Below are 8,758 nucleotides of genomic sequence, written 5' to 3' on the forward strand. Positions count from 1 at the left end.
CAGTTAAATGAATGAGGGTGCTAGAATCTTATGTCCTTACATGGTGGGAAAATATAGGCGTAATTTTACCACACTGAGAGAAACAGGGCTCTACTCTCTGTGCAGTAAGAGTTGCTATCTTTAATCTATGAACTTCATAGATTAATTTACTTTAGATATATAGTTTAGAAAATAAATACACTTTAGGAAATATATTTTAGAAATAAAAGATTTGAAGAAAATACCCAAATGCTATTAGAGGATATTACCTCTGTGTAGTACAACTGGAGCTGACTTTAAGTTTCCTTATAATTAGCTACATTTTTCTTCAATAAGCGTTCATCAGTTTTTATATGCAACTCCAGCCTATATATCTTAAAAGTCATTGCTAGCATGCATGTCAATAATGTATAGCTTATCACTTATTTTTAAAGTGGTAAAGAAAGAATACATGCTTTAAATGCAAAACATTTGCATGGTCATTGTGACACCTTGGAGTTTCTGGGAGATCAATGTTGTCAAACTGAAGTCTGATGACCTACGAGGGCTGTGAGTCATATAGAAATAATTCAAAAGGGCTGTTAAAGGGTTTCAGTGTTGAGATTTTACACCTTAAATAGAGAGCTTTATTATATAAAAAATAAAATGTGTCTTTTTTTTTTTACTGTTTTGAAAATACAAAAGAAAATTATTTTGAATTCCCTCATAAAGATGAACTGAGGGCACATTTGTCCATTAGATAAACACAATTCCGGAGACAGCATTTGGTCCCAAAATTAGGTAGGCACTTCGTAACAGCTAAAGAAGCTTTACTCTTTGGGAGAAACTCATTTGTATCAAGGAATTTTTGTTGTTGGTGGTGGTGGTGGTGATGGGGCTTGAACTCAAAGTCTGGATACTGTCCCTGAGGTTTTCTGCTCAAGGTTATTGCTCTACCACTTTGAACAAGGGCTCTACTAGTGGCTTTTGAGTGGTTAATTGAAGATGAGAGTCTCACTGGAACTTTTCTGGTCAGCCTAGCTTCAAACTGCAATCCTCAAATCTCAGCCTCCTGATTAGCTAGGATTACAGGTGTGAGCAACATTCACAGACACCTAGCCTCAAGGATTGTTGTTGTTGTTGTTGTACTGGGTTTTCAACTCAGGGCTCTGTGCTTGCTAGGTACTCTACAATTTGATCCATGTCTTAGACTTTATGTTTTAGTTATTTTTTTTTTGCCTTCTTCTTCTTCTTCTTTGTTTTTTTAATGTCCTAGAGTTGAGCTTGATACCCAATGCATTTACTCATTGGCTTGTGCTCTACCAACTGAGCCACACCTATAACCCCTGTTTTGGTTATTTTTTAGATAGATTTTCCTGCTTTTTTTTTTTTTTTTTTTGCCTAGGGATAGCCACAGTCTGTAACCCACCTCCTTGCGCCTTCCACTTTCCTGGGATAAGAGATCTATATTGCCACACCTAGTTTTCTGTTTTTTGTTTGTTTTTCTTTTAATCAATATGGGGTCTCATTAAATTTTTGTCTGGGCTGGCCTCAAGCTATAATCTTCTTCATCTCCATCTTTTTTTTTTTTTTTTTGTCAGTTGTAAGGTCTGAACTCTGGGCCTGGGCACTGTCTCTCAGCTCTATAGCTCAAGGTTAGCGCTCTACCACTTGAGCCACAGCACCACTTCCGGCTTTTTCTGCTTATGTGGTGCTGAGGAATCAAACTCAGGCCCTCATGCATGCAAGGCAAGCGTTCTACCACTGAGCCACCTTCCCAGCCCTCATCTCACCTTCTAAGAGAGTGACATTATAGGCATGAACTACCTCACTGACATGGATTTTTTTTTTTGGTAGTAGTTTCCAAGGTCTGAATTTAGGACTTTTCACTTGCTAGGTAGTTACTTTACCACTTGAACCATACCCTTCATCCATTTAACTCGTTTATTCAAACACAGATTTGCATGTACCATGATCCTGGACCATGGCCCACTATTTATGCTTTCTGCATAGCTGACAGGTGTGCCACTGTGCCAGATTTTTATTGATTAAGATGGGATCTCGTGAGGTTGATGGACCTCAACTGCCACCTCCTATTCTCAGCTTTTAAGCAGCTACAATGACAGGTATAAGCCATAGTTGCATCCAACTCCAGGCTAAATTTCTTAGAAGTCATTGACAGAATGGGTTATATATTTGGTATGAGAGCTTCATGTTTTTCTATGTATGAAACAAACATTGCCTTGGGCACAAGTGTATTAAGTTTTGTCCCTAGAAGTGACCAGAATGGCTATAAGAAAACTCCCTCATATTATAGGATGCACTGCTCCCACTATTGCTGGGTTCTGCTGGCCTAGTTTCCTTCTTCCTCCAATGGTGTGCATGGGCTTAAGGTACAGATCGTGCATGAGTTAACTGAGGCCTATGCAGGGCCAGACCTGAGCAAAGTAGAGAGCACCTGATGTGGAGTGAAGGTTCTCTGTAACTTCACACAGGCAGCCAGGTATCAGTCCAGACTCGTCATTCACTTTCCCTTGGCATGGTGAACCCACAAATCAGACTTGTTCAGACAGCACCAGCTCTTCTTTCTAGTTCTCCTTTTTATCCTCCACAAAGCCACACCAGAGCTCCCTCCAGCCACAGCTGACTCACCATGTTCCCATCCCCCTTCTTTTTTCCCCCACTGTCTCTTTTGGTCTCAGACCAAAACACTTCTAAACATTTATTTTTCACAGTTACAGTTGGACTTTCCTATTTTCTATTTGCAAACTGTTTCCTGAATTAGTCTTCCATTTTCAAACATATTCAGAACGGTTGTCAAGAAAGATGTCCCTGCCTCCCTTAATTTATGCTTTGTCATACCTCATAAGTATGCTTTTCTAGAAGCCTGACTTTCTTTCATCTCTGCCCCATCATTTTCCATTCTACCTCCCACTATCCTAAAATGCAATAGGACCACCTGGCAGATATCTCATTTGTATTTCCCAGTTTTTAACATGCCTTCAAACACTCATTAGTTTTTCATGGCTTAGCCACATTTACATTGCACTGTGCCAAAGCTTATGGCCACTGCCATGATCACAGCACAGGCGAACAGGCTTTTGTTGATGCTGAGGTAGACATGCATGTGTGTATGAGATGAGGTGTGCATGCATTTTTTTTTTTTACTGATCCAAATAACAACTAGTTTTTAAGGCTGGCAGCAGACACATTCCAATGTATGTCACTCAAGAATGAATTTCTTGACTTTTAAAATTGTTTTTAATTACTGTTTTGGCCTCTGAACCAACAAATCAAACTTTAGTAAAGGACTTCAGTAGTTTCCAAAAGCTGGCCAAGCAGTGAACCTGAGATAATTCTACTTTTCAAAACAGTAAATAAATGCCTTCTAAACAGAGGATCTAAACAGGTACAAAGCAAAAGGTACCAAGCCCACCGAAAGGGCCATGTACTGGATAGTGTGTCATTCAGGATTTAGGAAAACGTATCAGACTGACATAAGCCCCATTCATCCTTAAATGTCAGCCCAGTAAATGGCCACAGACAGCTTCTGTCGAGTAACTAACCATGAAGGAATTACGATGCCAAATGGGCTATTCTAGGTAGAGAAAATAAGTTGTTTTCATTGTTCTACAGAGAATTCACATCAGACATGCTTTCTTCTCCCAGCAATGCAAAATGATGTGCTCCAGAAAATGCTATTTCTTTGAAGAAGACAGTTTTGTTTTATTTCATGAAACCTGGCTTTGTACTAGGGTAGGATTTTGAACTTAATAGAGCTTCCTAATTAAAGGACTGAGGTTTTTTTTTTTTGTTTGTTTTGTTTTGTTTTTTACCAGTTGTGGGGCCTCAACTCTGGGTCTGGCACTGTCCCTGAGCTCTTCAGCTCAAGGCTAGCACTCTACCACTTGAGCCACAGTGCCACTTACGGCTTTTTTGCTTATGTGGTGTTGAGGAATTGAACCCAGGACCTCATGTATGCAAGGCAAGCACTCTACCACTGAGCCACCTTCCCAGCCCATGTTATTTTTTTCTATCTGAAACATAACTTGAAAATAATATAAATGAAATATATAATGACATGTGGGATGACACTTAAAATTGTCAGAATATCTCCTATACAAAAACTTCATAATGACCTCCTTTTGGATTGCCTACCACATTTATTATAAATCAAGTTCATTTGGATTTCCTTCATGTAAAAAAAAAAATACAAGAAAAGTGTGTTTTCTTGATTCCAAAAAGCCTGGATATATTTGGCTCTGGAATTCTAAATCTGAGCAGTAAACTGGATTAATTTTAGGATCTGAAGATTCTAAGCATTGATTTTTGTTAATTTTACATAGATCTAGGGAGAACAATGGTATTATATTTAATAGATATGCATCAGACTAGATTGGCTTGATAATTTGCTGTTCCTGAAATTAAACTTCTAAAAATAATTACAGCTGAAGTCATCAGAGATGGCACAGCAGGTAAACTGACTGTTCTGACTCCTACATGCTACAGATGCTCTGCAAAGAAAAATGTTTCCATGCTTCTACACACAACCCAGACCAAGGAAAAAGGATTCTTATTCAACACAAACTCTGCTATACACCAAAGTATTCTCATTGAGAAGGAACACTAATGAGCAGCATAATATGCTAGAAGGGTAAAAGTCAGTCATTTGAGACTATTTTTTGAACATCAACTTTTCCCTGAACACCAACTTTCTCTTTGATCTCTTCAGTTTATTTTTCCTTAATGATACTACAGAAGTTAGGCTCATTCAATTTCAATTATTTTGTGTATGTGTGTGTGCACACACACACACACACACGCGTGTATACGTGCACATGCATAGTAGTACTAGGGCTTGAATTCAGGGCCTTGGAGCTCTTCCCCTGAGCTTTTTCACTTAAGGCTGGAGCTCTATCACTTGAGCCACAGCTTGGATTTTTTAAAAAGTGAATTAATTCTATTCTTCTTCTTCTTCTTCTTTTTTTTTTTTTTGGTTCCAGTCGTGGGGCCTGAACTCTGGGCCTGGGCGCTGTCCCTCAGCTCTTCAGCTCAAGGCTAGCGCTCTACCACTTGAGCCACAGCGCCACTTCCGCCTTCTTTCTTTTTGCTTATGTGGTGCTGAAGAATCGAACCCAGGGCCTCAGGCATGCAAGGCAAGCGCTCTACCACTGAGCCACCTTCCCAGCCCTTTTTCTTCTTTTTAGTTTATATGATAAAAGAACATAAACTTGTTCCAATTTTTTAAGCCCAAACTTTTTTAGGGTGGTAACTTTGAATAGTTGAGGGACTGGAGCTATATGCCTGAAGACTTGAATAAATGTACATACGTCTCTTCTGCAACTTGCTCTTTTTTACCTAATATACTTGATTTCTAGCAATCATATATAGATTAAAATATTTCCCTTTCCCCACAATAAGAATGTTAAATCAAGATTTACTTACTATCAGAGGAAGTAAACAAAAAAGTCCATCATTAGCCTAATATAAAATTTATCTTCTGTGGTATTAGCTTTTATATTGCTTGTCATCTATAAATGGAAGAAAAATGAAAGTACACATGCATAAGCATAGAGATTATCTTACATGGATAAATGCCACCATATGAAATGCATGTTATGTGGAAGTTTTCATTTTCAAGGGCAAATAGCAAAGGAAAGCATCTGTGTAGGTGGTGAGGCTTAATGGGTACTGAACAGGAAGGGACACCATGTGGAAATTTCCTGTGCTTTGGAGCCAGAGACAGAGTCAAATCTAATTCCACTTCTTACTGATTACAGGGTTTGGGTAAGTTGCTTAACCTTTCTGAGTTTCCTTTATATCAGGCACAAAATTAGGAGAATGACAACTCACAGAGATTTAGAAATTAACTCATTTAAGACAGTGTCTTAAACATAGTAAATGTTCAAAAAGTGCCTTATTCCTGTTAATACTGCAGAAATTATATAAGCTGTCATTGGTGATTTCGTACCCCACCAAATACATGCAAACCGTATTGTTTTGTCTTTGTGTTTCAGTTTGCCTTCATGTTTTTATATTTACCTTACTTGAATAGACATGGAAAACACCTTAGAAATAAATTACTATATATAAATATATATACACACTTTGTAACTTTAATGAATTATTGAAATATGATCCGCTTGTACTCTTCAAGTATGTCTTGCAAAAAGGTAGAGGCCTTAACAATAGTTCCACCTTTTCCTCAGCAAAACACAAAATTTTACTTACAACCCGTAATAACCACCATCGCCATCCATCCTATTGCCACTGAATAACTGAAAATACCCTCCATGTCTGCTAATGACCAGCAGCTTGAAGTGTCAAAAGCCAAGCTTCCCAAGGCGAATGATTCTACCCTCTCTTTTTACTTAAGAAGGTCATCCATAATGCATGCACCTTTCGCTGGCTAGTGCCCTGTAGGAATGTTCTGCCCAAACTACAGACGAACCAAATATTCATTTCCTTTTATTACACTTTGCTTGTCATCCCTAAACTCTGCGCCCACCCACTCTTCACATTTGTCTGCATGAAAGAGGTTAGATTTACACAGTATCACGGACTTCTTAGAAAGGTGAAGGGGAAATTGGGTATTACACCATCCAGCCATCTTTTTTTTTTTTTTGACATTAGAGAAAACTGGAGTCCAGGTCCATGCGACAAACCCAAGACACAAAACTAGACACCAGTTGAAATAGGAACTCCAACTTGGTAAGATTCTCTCCTAAGACGCCAGATATTCAGTGGTTCTGCGAGGTGCTCACTGAATGCTCTCAGATGGAAGGAAATGTTTGTGGTTTCCAATGTGTGTGGGAGAGACCAAAAGCACTGTGTACCAGCCTCAAAGGTAATCAATCCACCTGCGTGGCCTCATGGGAGCTGGAGGAGGAGAGGGAAAGTTGTGTATGGGATTTTTCACTCTCCGACTTCAAATGACTGTCTATGAATCGATAGGACCCAGAAGGATTAACAACAACCTCCCCGTACCTCACCCCCAATCACTATCTTCAAATGAGCTCCAGGACAGATCACCAAGTTCAAGCACACACGCACAAGGTGCAGCATTTCTCCTCCGATGGCGGCAGGCCACAGCAAGAGGCATTTATTCACCTGGACAGGGGCCCACGTCAATTTCCTTCTCCCACACAAGTGGCCATGTCCTTGTCACTGGGGCTACGTGGAGAGTCTCACCGCCCTCCTCCCTTGCCCAGGGATGTTTACTGCGAGGGCGCCAGACGGGTGGGGGCCCATAGGGGCCTGGACTTTGGGGATCCAACCCCCCACCCCCCATCTCCCACCTTGGGCAGCAGTGGCTGGCGTCCGTCACAGATCCCGGGGTAGCGCCTTTGTTTTCCCCGACTCCAATTACGTTTGCGGAAGTGCTGCCCGAGCCCGGCACGCCGGGGGCGCCGGCGACAGCCTCCCCCAGGCACCCCACAAAGATGACAACAGCCCCCCCCCCCCCCGAGCCCGAGGGAGGGCCAAGGGGAAGGAGGGAGCGAAGGCGAGCGAGACGCGGGGCGGAGACGCCCCCCCCCCCCGCCGCCCACAGCCCTTTCCCGGGAGCCCCCTCCGGGACGGCAGGTGTGCGCCGCCCGTCCCCCGCGGGAAGCCGGGGCGCGGAGGCCGCGGGCCGGGAGGCTGGGGTGGGGCCGCCGAACAAGCGTCCCTTCCCCGGGCACCCAGGCCTGGCTCACCTGCTGCGGCGGCGCTCAGCAGCGCGGGGCGCGGGGCGCCCTCTCCTCGGGGCGCGGGGCGGCGGCTGTGGGGCCCGGGCGCACCATCGCGCGCGGCGGGCTCGTTCGTTCCCCGGGGGAGCGGGGCGGGGCGGGGCGCGGCGTGGACGACGGATGCAGCCGGGTGGGGCGGCCCACGGCGGGGAGCCGAGCGCGCACCCGCCCGCGCGACCTTGTCTCCCGCGCCTCCTCCCGTCTTTCCTCCTCTCTCCCGGCCCAGGCCTCACCCGCGCGGTCCCAGCTCGCGACCGGCTGGACCCGTTTCAGGGTTGAGCGCCGTGGACCCGCCGCCAGGTGCAGCGCTCCGCCTCCTGCGGCGGTGGCGGCGGATGCGTCCGCCGCCTCTCTCGGCCTCTCTCCCGGCCCTTCTTCCAGCCTCCAGCCCTCCCGCCCGCCCCGGGGCCCCCGGGGACCCCTGCACCTAGCGCAGCTGGGGAAGCGCGCGGAGAAGGGAGAACAGTTGGTGATGTTGCACCCCACCTCATCTCCCCGCCCCCCCAACACACACACACACACACACACACACACACACACACACACACACACACACACACACCTCGCTACACCTGCTTCTTCTTCCACTGGCTTTTAAAAAAATACTGATCTGCTTAGGAGTAGGTAAGGAGGGTTACTATGGAATAGCAATAACTGTCATCTAATGGGCTCGCAGGTGCCAGACACAAAGCAGCGGATTCTACTAATGCCTTATCTCTGTGCAGCTAGTCTGGCCTCCTGGGCCTATCCTCAGTTGACTCTGAGAAAGGAAGGGGCTAGAGGAAGGAGATAAACCTCTTGGTGAATTCGAAGGGGAAGGTGTCACCGGGCAGGACTTGGGTACAATGAAGTTAACAGCTGACTCCTGCTTAACAAGGCCAGAGAGAGCGCATGGCGCTTTATCGAAGAGGTAACTCAGCATGCACATCAAGAATCAAGTTGCATATTTGGTTAAACATGCAAAAGAGGATGGAGAGAGTGATTGTGTGAAGTATTCATGCAACAAGTATTTTTGGTGCATGTAATGGGCTCCCGGAAATACCAGATCCTGACCTCAGAGTTTAGGGTTT

The 8,758-nt window shown here is 44.2% G+C and overlaps 1 protein-coding gene across 3 annotated transcripts in view; it reads right to left on the minus strand.

Annotated features, from left to right (window-relative positions):
- Nucleotides 1–7,710, minus strand: part of Mfsd6 (major facilitator superfamily domain containing 6) — a 72,889-nt gene extending 65,179 nt beyond the window's left edge. For 2 of the 3 annotated variants that reach the window (XM_042688271.1, XM_042688273.1), the window contains exon 1: nucleotides 7,656–7,710. The gene's annotated coding sequence lies outside the window, so the exon portion shown is untranslated. Of the gene's footprint in view, nucleotides 1–7,256; nucleotides 7,314–7,655 lie in introns of those variants that run through there. The other variant, XM_042688272.1, reaches the window with a different exon arrangement.
- Nucleotides 7,711–8,758: the final 1,048 nt, after the last annotated feature.

The sequence above is a fragment of the Dipodomys spectabilis genome, unplaced genomic scaffold (assembly GCF_019054845.1).
Source record: "Dipodomys spectabilis isolate Male_0828 unplaced genomic scaffold, ASM1905484v1 ptg000115l, whole genome shotgun sequence".
In the NCBI taxonomy this organism is placed as follows: Eukaryota; Metazoa; Chordata; class Mammalia; order Rodentia; family Heteromyidae; genus Dipodomys; species Dipodomys spectabilis.